The sequence below is a fragment of the Lucilia sericata genome, unplaced genomic scaffold (genome assembly GCF_015586225.1).
Source record: "Lucilia sericata isolate MDLA Ls3-8-SP2 unplaced genomic scaffold, ASM1558622v1 Contig000146F_arrow, whole genome shotgun sequence".
Lineage (NCBI taxonomy): Eukaryota > Metazoa > Arthropoda > Insecta > Diptera > Calliphoridae > Lucilia > Lucilia sericata.
In genome coordinates, this window is record NW_023994178.1 from 381715 (window position 1) to 390142 (window position 8428).

An 8428-nucleotide genomic window follows, 5' to 3' on the forward strand; every position below is an offset into this window, starting at 1 on the left:
AAAATCAGCAGGGTTCCCATTAAAAAAGATAACGGCAAATCATCCAGATTTGTTGTCTCAGATATCATCTGATGATTTATTGAACACAGAATTTTTGAAACTCTATGATTCAAGTTCAACAAAAACTTTGGGAATTCGTTGGAATGCTATAAGTGATTCCTTCACTTATAAAGTAGAACAATTAAATTCGACATCATCGGCAACAAAAAGGCAGATTCTCTCTGCTGTTGCTAAACTTTTCGATCCCGCAGGATGGCTTACGCCTATTATTATTCAAGCCAAGATTCTTTTACAAGAATTATGGCAAGACGGGGTCGGTTGGGATGACGAGGTCAAACCACAATTTCTTGATAAATGGAAAATATTTGTTGATAGTTTCCCTACTATCGAATCCATTGAAATTCCAAGATGGATCCACTACCATCCTCAATATAATATCCAAATACATGGATTTTGTGACGCTTCTGAGCAGGCTTATTGCGCTACACTATATGTGGTATCCGAGAGCTCTGGTATTCGGTATTCACATCTGCTTTCTGCTAAAAGTAAAGTTGCCCCCTTGCAACGGATAAGTTTACCTCGACTTGAGTTATGCGGAGCTCTTCTGCTTTCCAGACTCGTAAAGCAAGTACTTACGAACCTTCCATTCTGCAGCCCAAAGCTTTACTTATGGTCAGACTCAACCATAGTTTTAGCTTGGCTACAAAAACCTCCATCAGTCTGGAAAACGTATGTAGCTAACAGAACAACTCAGATTATAGAGAATGTTGGTAATGCCAGTTGGAATCACATTCCAACGGATCACAACCCAGCTGATCTTGGCACTCGCGGTTGTAAACCACAAGATTTTGTTAACAACCCATTGTGGTGGTATGGACCAATGTGGCTCTTGGATTCCCAAGCAAATTGGCCCAAATATAGTTCTCTACCTGACGCTCTTCCGGAAAAAAGGAGGATTTCAGTCTGTTTTTCAACACCGGCTGACAACAGTCAAATCGATAGATTCTCCTCTTATCCTCGAGCTCTTGCTGTTACAGCTTACGTGCTCAGGTTTATTAACGCTATCAGAAGAAAGGTTTAAAGGTTCAGCATTCTAGTTTGACTCTTAGCCTTACGGAGCTTAAAGAATCAAAAGTTATGCTGATCAAACTAACTCAACGAGTTTATTATCCCCAGGAGTATAGTCAGCTCTCTGATGCGAAACTAATTTCAAAGAAAAGTTCTATTCTCACTTTGAACCCATTTCTGGATTCGAATGGAACTATGAGAGTTAACGGTAGATTAGCCAATTCATGCCTAACCTATGATGAAAGGTACCCTTTCATTATTCCAAACTCGTCTAACTTCTGTAGAAGGTTTCTTGACTTTACTCATAAAACTCTGTTGCATGCTGACATTTCCCTAATGATGAATGCAATTCAAAGTCAATTCTATATACCAGGACTTAAAAGAACTGTTAAAAAATGTGTTCACCATTGTTTAGTGTGCGTCTGTTATAAGCAAAAGCTGAAGTCTCAGATTATGGCAGCTCTTCCCCCGGAAAGATGCTCCTTTTCTTTACCATTCACTTATGCGGGTGTTGATTTTGCGGGACTTTTCAGATAAAATCAGGTAACTTGCGAAACTCTCCTTATATGAAAGGATACGCTTGTATATTTGTTTGCTTTTCAACAAAAGCTATACATCTGGAAGCGTGCTCTAGCTTATCCTCCGACGCGTTTTTAGCAGCTTTCGCACGATTTACGGGTAGAAGGGGGTTGCCTAAACGCCTTATGTCCGATAATGGCACAAATTTTCTCGGCGCCAGTAGATCGTTGCGAAAGGAATCTCTCTCATTTTTACGAAAATCAGCTGAAGATATAAGTAAAAAATATGCAGTCCATGGGTTTGAGTGGAAGTTCATTCCTCCTAGTGCTCCACATATGGGAGGTCTTTTGGAGGCTGGTGTAAAAAGTTTTAAGATTCACTTTCAGAAAATAGCTGGCAACCAAAAGTTTAACTTTGAAGAGTTTTCGACTCTATTAACCCGAATTGAAAGTGTCCTAAACTCCAGACCTATTTCCCCAATTTCCGAGGATCCTGAAGATTTACAAGCCCTAACTCCTGGTCACTTTTTAAGAGGAGCTCCATTGATGTTCGCCCCTGAACTGCCTTCAGAGAATTTATCGATAATAAACCGATGGGAGCGGCTCAAGGCTTTTCATCATCGTCTTAGTCAACGCTGGAAGACTGAATATCTTCATGAACTTCACAAGCGTTACAAGTGGAAAAACCCACAGCGGGATTTGCAGAAAGATGACTTTGTAGTCATAAAGGATGAGCTCCTACCTCCAAATGAGTGGAAAATGGGACGAATTGAATTAGTCCATACTGGAAAAGATAAACGCGTTCGTGTAGCTGACGTCCGAACAGCGTCTGGAACCGTTACCAGACCAATAGTCAAACTTTGCATGCTTCCGATTTGTGATAAGTCAGTAGATTGACTAGGATTGTATGTTCTGTATGTCCTATATGTTCTGTTCAAATTGTTCAAATTTGTGTTAGCGAACCCATTACTGCTGCTTTGTTTTGTTCTTCTTTTCCCTTTGCAGATGGATCAGTTCCCAGAGTGAAATGTGCCTAGTCTGTTTCCGCTACCACCCTCTTCGCTACTGCAAGCAGTTTAAGAAGATGACGGTAAAACAAAGACAATATGTCGTTCGGGTCCATCGCTATTGTTCCAATTGCTTCGCCCGCACGCATCTAGTCGGAGGATGTATTTCAATGGAGGGCTGCCAGGAGTGTGGAGATTTGCATCACACCATGTTGCATCCTGAGCGGTCCCAACGACAACGTCTCCAACAACAACCACAACGACGTCAACAACAACCACAACAACGTCAACAACAACCGCAACGTCGTCAACAACAACAACGTCGTCGACCACAACCTCGCCAGCAGATGTAATCTTCACGTCGCCGTCAGCAACAACCTCAACGTCGCCGTCAGCTGGTACAACGTCGTCGTCCGCAACCACGCCGTCGTCAACCTGTTGCAGTTACCCAAAATGCCCAGGAATTGGTACAACAGATTGTTGCAGCTGTGGGTCAGTTGTCGGGGGCATTAAACATTGCACCAGTGCAAGAGGGGCGTGATGTCGAGGATCGATCTGGCAACGACTTGATCGACCTCGACTAAGCCGCATCGACCACTTATTCAGCGGCGGTGTAAGTACGGCCCAAGCCATACTTTCGCGGCTAAGGAGGACGAAGAAGTCAGTCTTCGACTGAAAACCCGAGCGCCAGCGGCCAAATTATTTAAATTAAAAACCAAAAAAAAAAAAACACACAAACCAAACAATTTAAACAAAACAAATTACAAACGTTTATGAAAACAAACAATTAAACGAACATTTACACAAACAAAGAAAACATTTAAACAAAAATAATGAAACCCAGTGCAGTGCAGTGATTCCCACACACACACACACATACACACCTATATTTACTTAAAAACTACAAACCTAAAATTAAATAAAACAAAAAAATTGAATTTTAACCACAATAAACAACAAACTGAATTACAACAACACTAAACTTCTTAATTCCTTTTTTTTACTGAGTCCCACAGCTATCGAAAGAGAAGTAAGTATATTTCAGTTTCTTTGAAATAAATTACAAATCGAAATAAATCTATTTAATTTGTTACATCTCTTGTAACAAATTTACAATTTTGTTTGAGTTATCCAAACAAAACAACAAATTCCCAATTGTTTCAGAAAATAAACAAAGAACAGCTGTTATTTGACGCTGTTTGATCTTACATTTGGTTTGCAAGATCAAATAATAATTTTGCCAAAATGATGTAAATTATTTGACTTTTGGTGTTCACATTGATGAAATAATGAAAAAATATTTATTTGCCAGCAAATCAATTTGTTTTATGAAAATCATCCGCATTGCTGTTTGTTAATATGAAATCTTTTATGTTCAGATTCGACAAAGTTTTTTCAATCGTGTTATATATTAATACTAGCTGCGTGCACCCGGCGTTACCCGGGTTTCTTCAAAAATTAAAGAAAATATTTTTCTATCTGTAATGACTTTTTTTGAAATAGATATCAAAATTTATCTTATAACGATAAATAGTTATTTTCTTTTTCTGCATTTTTTTAATCCTTAAAGTCAGTTTCTGGACCAAAAAGTCCCTTAAAAGTTTAGAAGTTGAAAATGAGCCTAAATTAGGAAATTTTGACTAATTTGTAGAAAAATTTAAAAAACTTTTTTTGAGAAATTATACTGAAATCAGCATTTTCAGTTACTTGTAGGGAACTAAGGATACTTTCAAATGATTTGTTTTATTTTTGCAGTAGATTTAAAGAACTGTTATTTTAAATTACGTCACACCGTACTTTGAATTGTAGTGCCCCTTGTGTAAAGAGGCAAAAGTCTTCGGTTTTTATCTAATATAAAATTTCAAGCGATTTTTTGCTGTTTGAAAAAGTACATGCAATTGAAAAAAAACTCTGAAACGATTATGAGAAATTCTGCACAAAATCATGAAAAATTTGGGCTCTTTGATTTCAAATTCCTTTAAAAAGAACAATATTACGTTTTTTTTCTGCCCTAGGAAAATGTGAAGAATCCTTGAATATTGACAGAGAAAACAAAACTACTTTTAATTTAACAAACAATTTTGAGTTGTTCATTAAATAGTAAAACCACCGTTTTTTCGTCTTTAGTTAGTTAGTTTGAAAGGAGGATGTATATACATCAAATCAGAAGAAATACACCTAGGCCTCTATCGGGCCTGTTGTGCGCTCCTTAACCAGTGCCTCAGGTGGGAATCGAACCCACCACCTCCGGTCTACCAGACTAGAACACTAACCACTAACCTACCGGAGGCCTTTTATCAAAAATACATCAATTTATAAAAAAGTATGTTTAAAAATATTATTTTTATTCATTAGCTTTTATGCATCCACACTAAAGTTATTAAATCCGAAGAAATAAAGGTTTAAAGATCAAATATCGTTAGATATACAAAAAAGACCAAATAATTTTACTTATTAAAATATTCACATCTTCCTCTAATTAAAAAATGTCGGAATTTGTTAATGGTAAATGGAAAATGTGTGCTGGAATTATTCAAAATCATTATTTAATTTAAAAAGCTTGGAATAAATACGGTGCTACATACGTGCAGAATTTTTGGTGGATAATTTTCTTAAAGTATAAAAAGATATTGAAAGATGAACAATGCTTTATATGCATCGTTTCAGAGGTATACCTATATAAGATTTGCAAAAGTTCTGTCTTTCAGGACACTCTAATGAGTACATACATATCATGGTTTTTTAGGTTTGAGCTGTATTTAAAATATGGCAACCGAATTTATATCAAGATAATTTTTGATGGTTTTTTAACTTATTGTATTATTATTATTAATATTTTTGTATGAAAAATATGACGGATCATTATTTTTTCTCGAATTGAGTGTTATTTAAAGTAAATTTAAAGTAAATTAAAATTAGTGGTATAGGTGTATTTATTCGGATTTAATGTACTCAACATTCTTTTCCTCAAACTAACCTAACTTTCCACGATAGAACTGTTGTCATGCAAATTTTCATGAAGCATAAAATCCAGATCAAAAAGTTGATTCTAAAAATACACTGTCTGGTGCCAAATTTCTTGAAAATCGGTTTATGTTTTTTTATATTTAGCCTAGAAATTTGGTGTTACAGCTGTTCATTGTTATTCAAAAAATAAAAATGTGCGTAGCATCAAATCAATATCATATAGAGTTTTTTTCAAACTTCTGAGGTTAGACCTATTAAATGCAAAATTTTATGAAAATAAGTTTATTAGTTATGTAGGGAAAGAGTAAAAAAAAATCTCATATTTATTATTATATATTATAGGTTTTGAAGTTGTAATTTGTTCATTCCACAACATTCATTATAACAGATTTCATGAATTGAACGTAAACTTGGTTTTATAATAAAAGTTGGTGCAAAAAGGGGCGTGGCGTCCGATCCAGATCCTGAGATCGGTATACCAAATTTCATGTAAATCGGTTCAGAAGTTTTCTGTAAGTCTCGAATGAAAATTTGCTATAACAATTATATAGAAAAGAGTGAGCATAAGAAGAATCGTGACGTCAAATCATGATTTTATATAGCCTATTGTTCCACTTTAAAATAGAATTATAAGTGTTCTAAATTTCATGAAAATCGGTTCAGCAGTTTGTCCGTGAAAGCGTAACAAACTTTCTCAAGTTCTTATATATAGCCTATAGTTCTTTCCAAGCTTATACCTAGTAGTTTTTGCATATTGTGATTGCAAAATTGGTGTAATAATAGTTTTACATAAAGTGGGCGTAAAAAGGGGCGTGGCATCCGATAAAGATCTTATGTAGCCTATTGTTCCTCTTGGGGTTAGACCTATTAGCGGCCCAAATTTCATGGAAATCGGTTCGGTAGTTTTGCCGTGAAAGCGTAACAACCAAACACACAAACAAACAAACAGTCTGTTTTATATATATAGGATATAGAATTATATATTATAGGTTTTGAAGTTGTAATGTGTCGTACTGTTCATTCCGCAACATTCATTATAACAGATTTCATGAAAATCGGCTCAGTAGTTTTTTGTATGCCTGAACGTAAAATTGGTTTAATAATTATTTTACAAAAAGTTCGTGTAAAAAGGGGCGTGGCGTCCGATCCAGATCCTGAGATCGGTATACCAAATTTCATGTAAATCGGTTCAGTAGTTTTCTGTAAGTCTCGAATGAAAAATTGCTATAACAATTATATAGAAAAAAGTGAGCATAAGAAGAATCGTGACGTCAAATCATGATTTTATATAGCCAATTGTTAGACTTTAGAATAGAACTATTAGTGTTCTAAAATATGGGCTAAAATAAAAAAATATTTAAAAAATATGTTTCCTAATAAAGTGTGGGTCAAAAATTATTGTGAATCGTAAAAAAATTGAAAACAAGTAAGAAATTGTAGTCGGGCGAGGCCGACCATATAATACCAGTTACAAAAATAAAATGTGATTTAGTTTTCATAATAAAGGATTTTTTTTTTTTCAATTGTACCTTGTCTCAGATATAGGTTAGGTTAGGTTACTCAGATATACTCAAGCCATTTATTGTTGAATAAAATTGTGGACATTTAAGTCAAATTTTGAAATTGGCTTTGTATAAGGGCTATAGTAAAATGAGACCCTATAATAACAAAATTCATGAGAGTCATCAAGGCTAGTATAGAACTTGGTTTTGCAGGTTTTTGTCGAGATACGATTACATTAAACATAATTATGAACTTGAAATCCCTATTCGTCGGGTTCAGTTATATGGGCGCTAGGTGAAATCATGGACCGATGTTAACCATTTTAAATAGGCTTCGTCTCCGATACCATAGAAGATCATGTGCCAAATTTCAGCCTCAGTTGTATGGGGGCCAGGCGAAATAATGAACCGATCTTAACCATTTTCAATAGGCTTCCCTGAGACAATAGAAGATCATGTACCAAATTTCATTGAATTATCTTCAAAATTGCGACCTGTAGTTTGATTACAAGGTTTACATGGACGGACAGACGGACGGACATAGCTAAATCGACTCAGACTTTAAGGTGTGTATAGCACCAATATTACTGTGCATTACAAACATCAGCACAAATCCAATAGGGTGGTGTAGGGTATAAAAATATAAAAATTTGTATTTAGATCTAAATATTTTACACATTAATTACAAAATATAAAAGTGTGTGTACTTTTTGAAAAGTACAAAGGAAACTCTTTCCAAAACAGTTGAAAAATATGATACCTGTTAGGAAAATTTTCAGATATATTTTTTTTGGTCTGTCTAGTCAACAAAAAGCGGGTTTTTCCAATATCTTCCGATTTTTAGGGTATATTGAAGATTTTAAAAATGGTACTGTAATCTACTCTACTAGACCTACCAACTTCACTAGGTCTCGCAATTAGAGTATTGATTTAGCTGTTCGTTTGTTCGTTTGTTATCCAATTGGGCCAGAATATTTTGTTTATTTGCCGGAGGCAACGATTAATGAATGTTTGTAGTCGTAGGCGTAAGGGATTGGACCGGCTCCATACTTTAATAGTTCGGCGGGGATGTTGTCGGCGCCGGCGGATTTTCCGTTCTTCAGATTTTTGAGGATCATAAGAATTTCCTCCTGAGTGGGTGGCGAGGTGGATATTTCCCGTAACTGGCGTTATCTAGATACTACAAGGAAGTCTGGAGCTGATCTAATGGTGGTAGGAGTGGACGAGAAGAAACGCTGCCATCTGTTAAGTTGTTGGTCAATGGTGATTAGATCATTACCATTGTGATATTTTATTTTAGCCGTTGTCCCGGATTGTCTGCCATTCAGGTACCTTATAGTATTGTACACATCTCGTAAGTTACCAG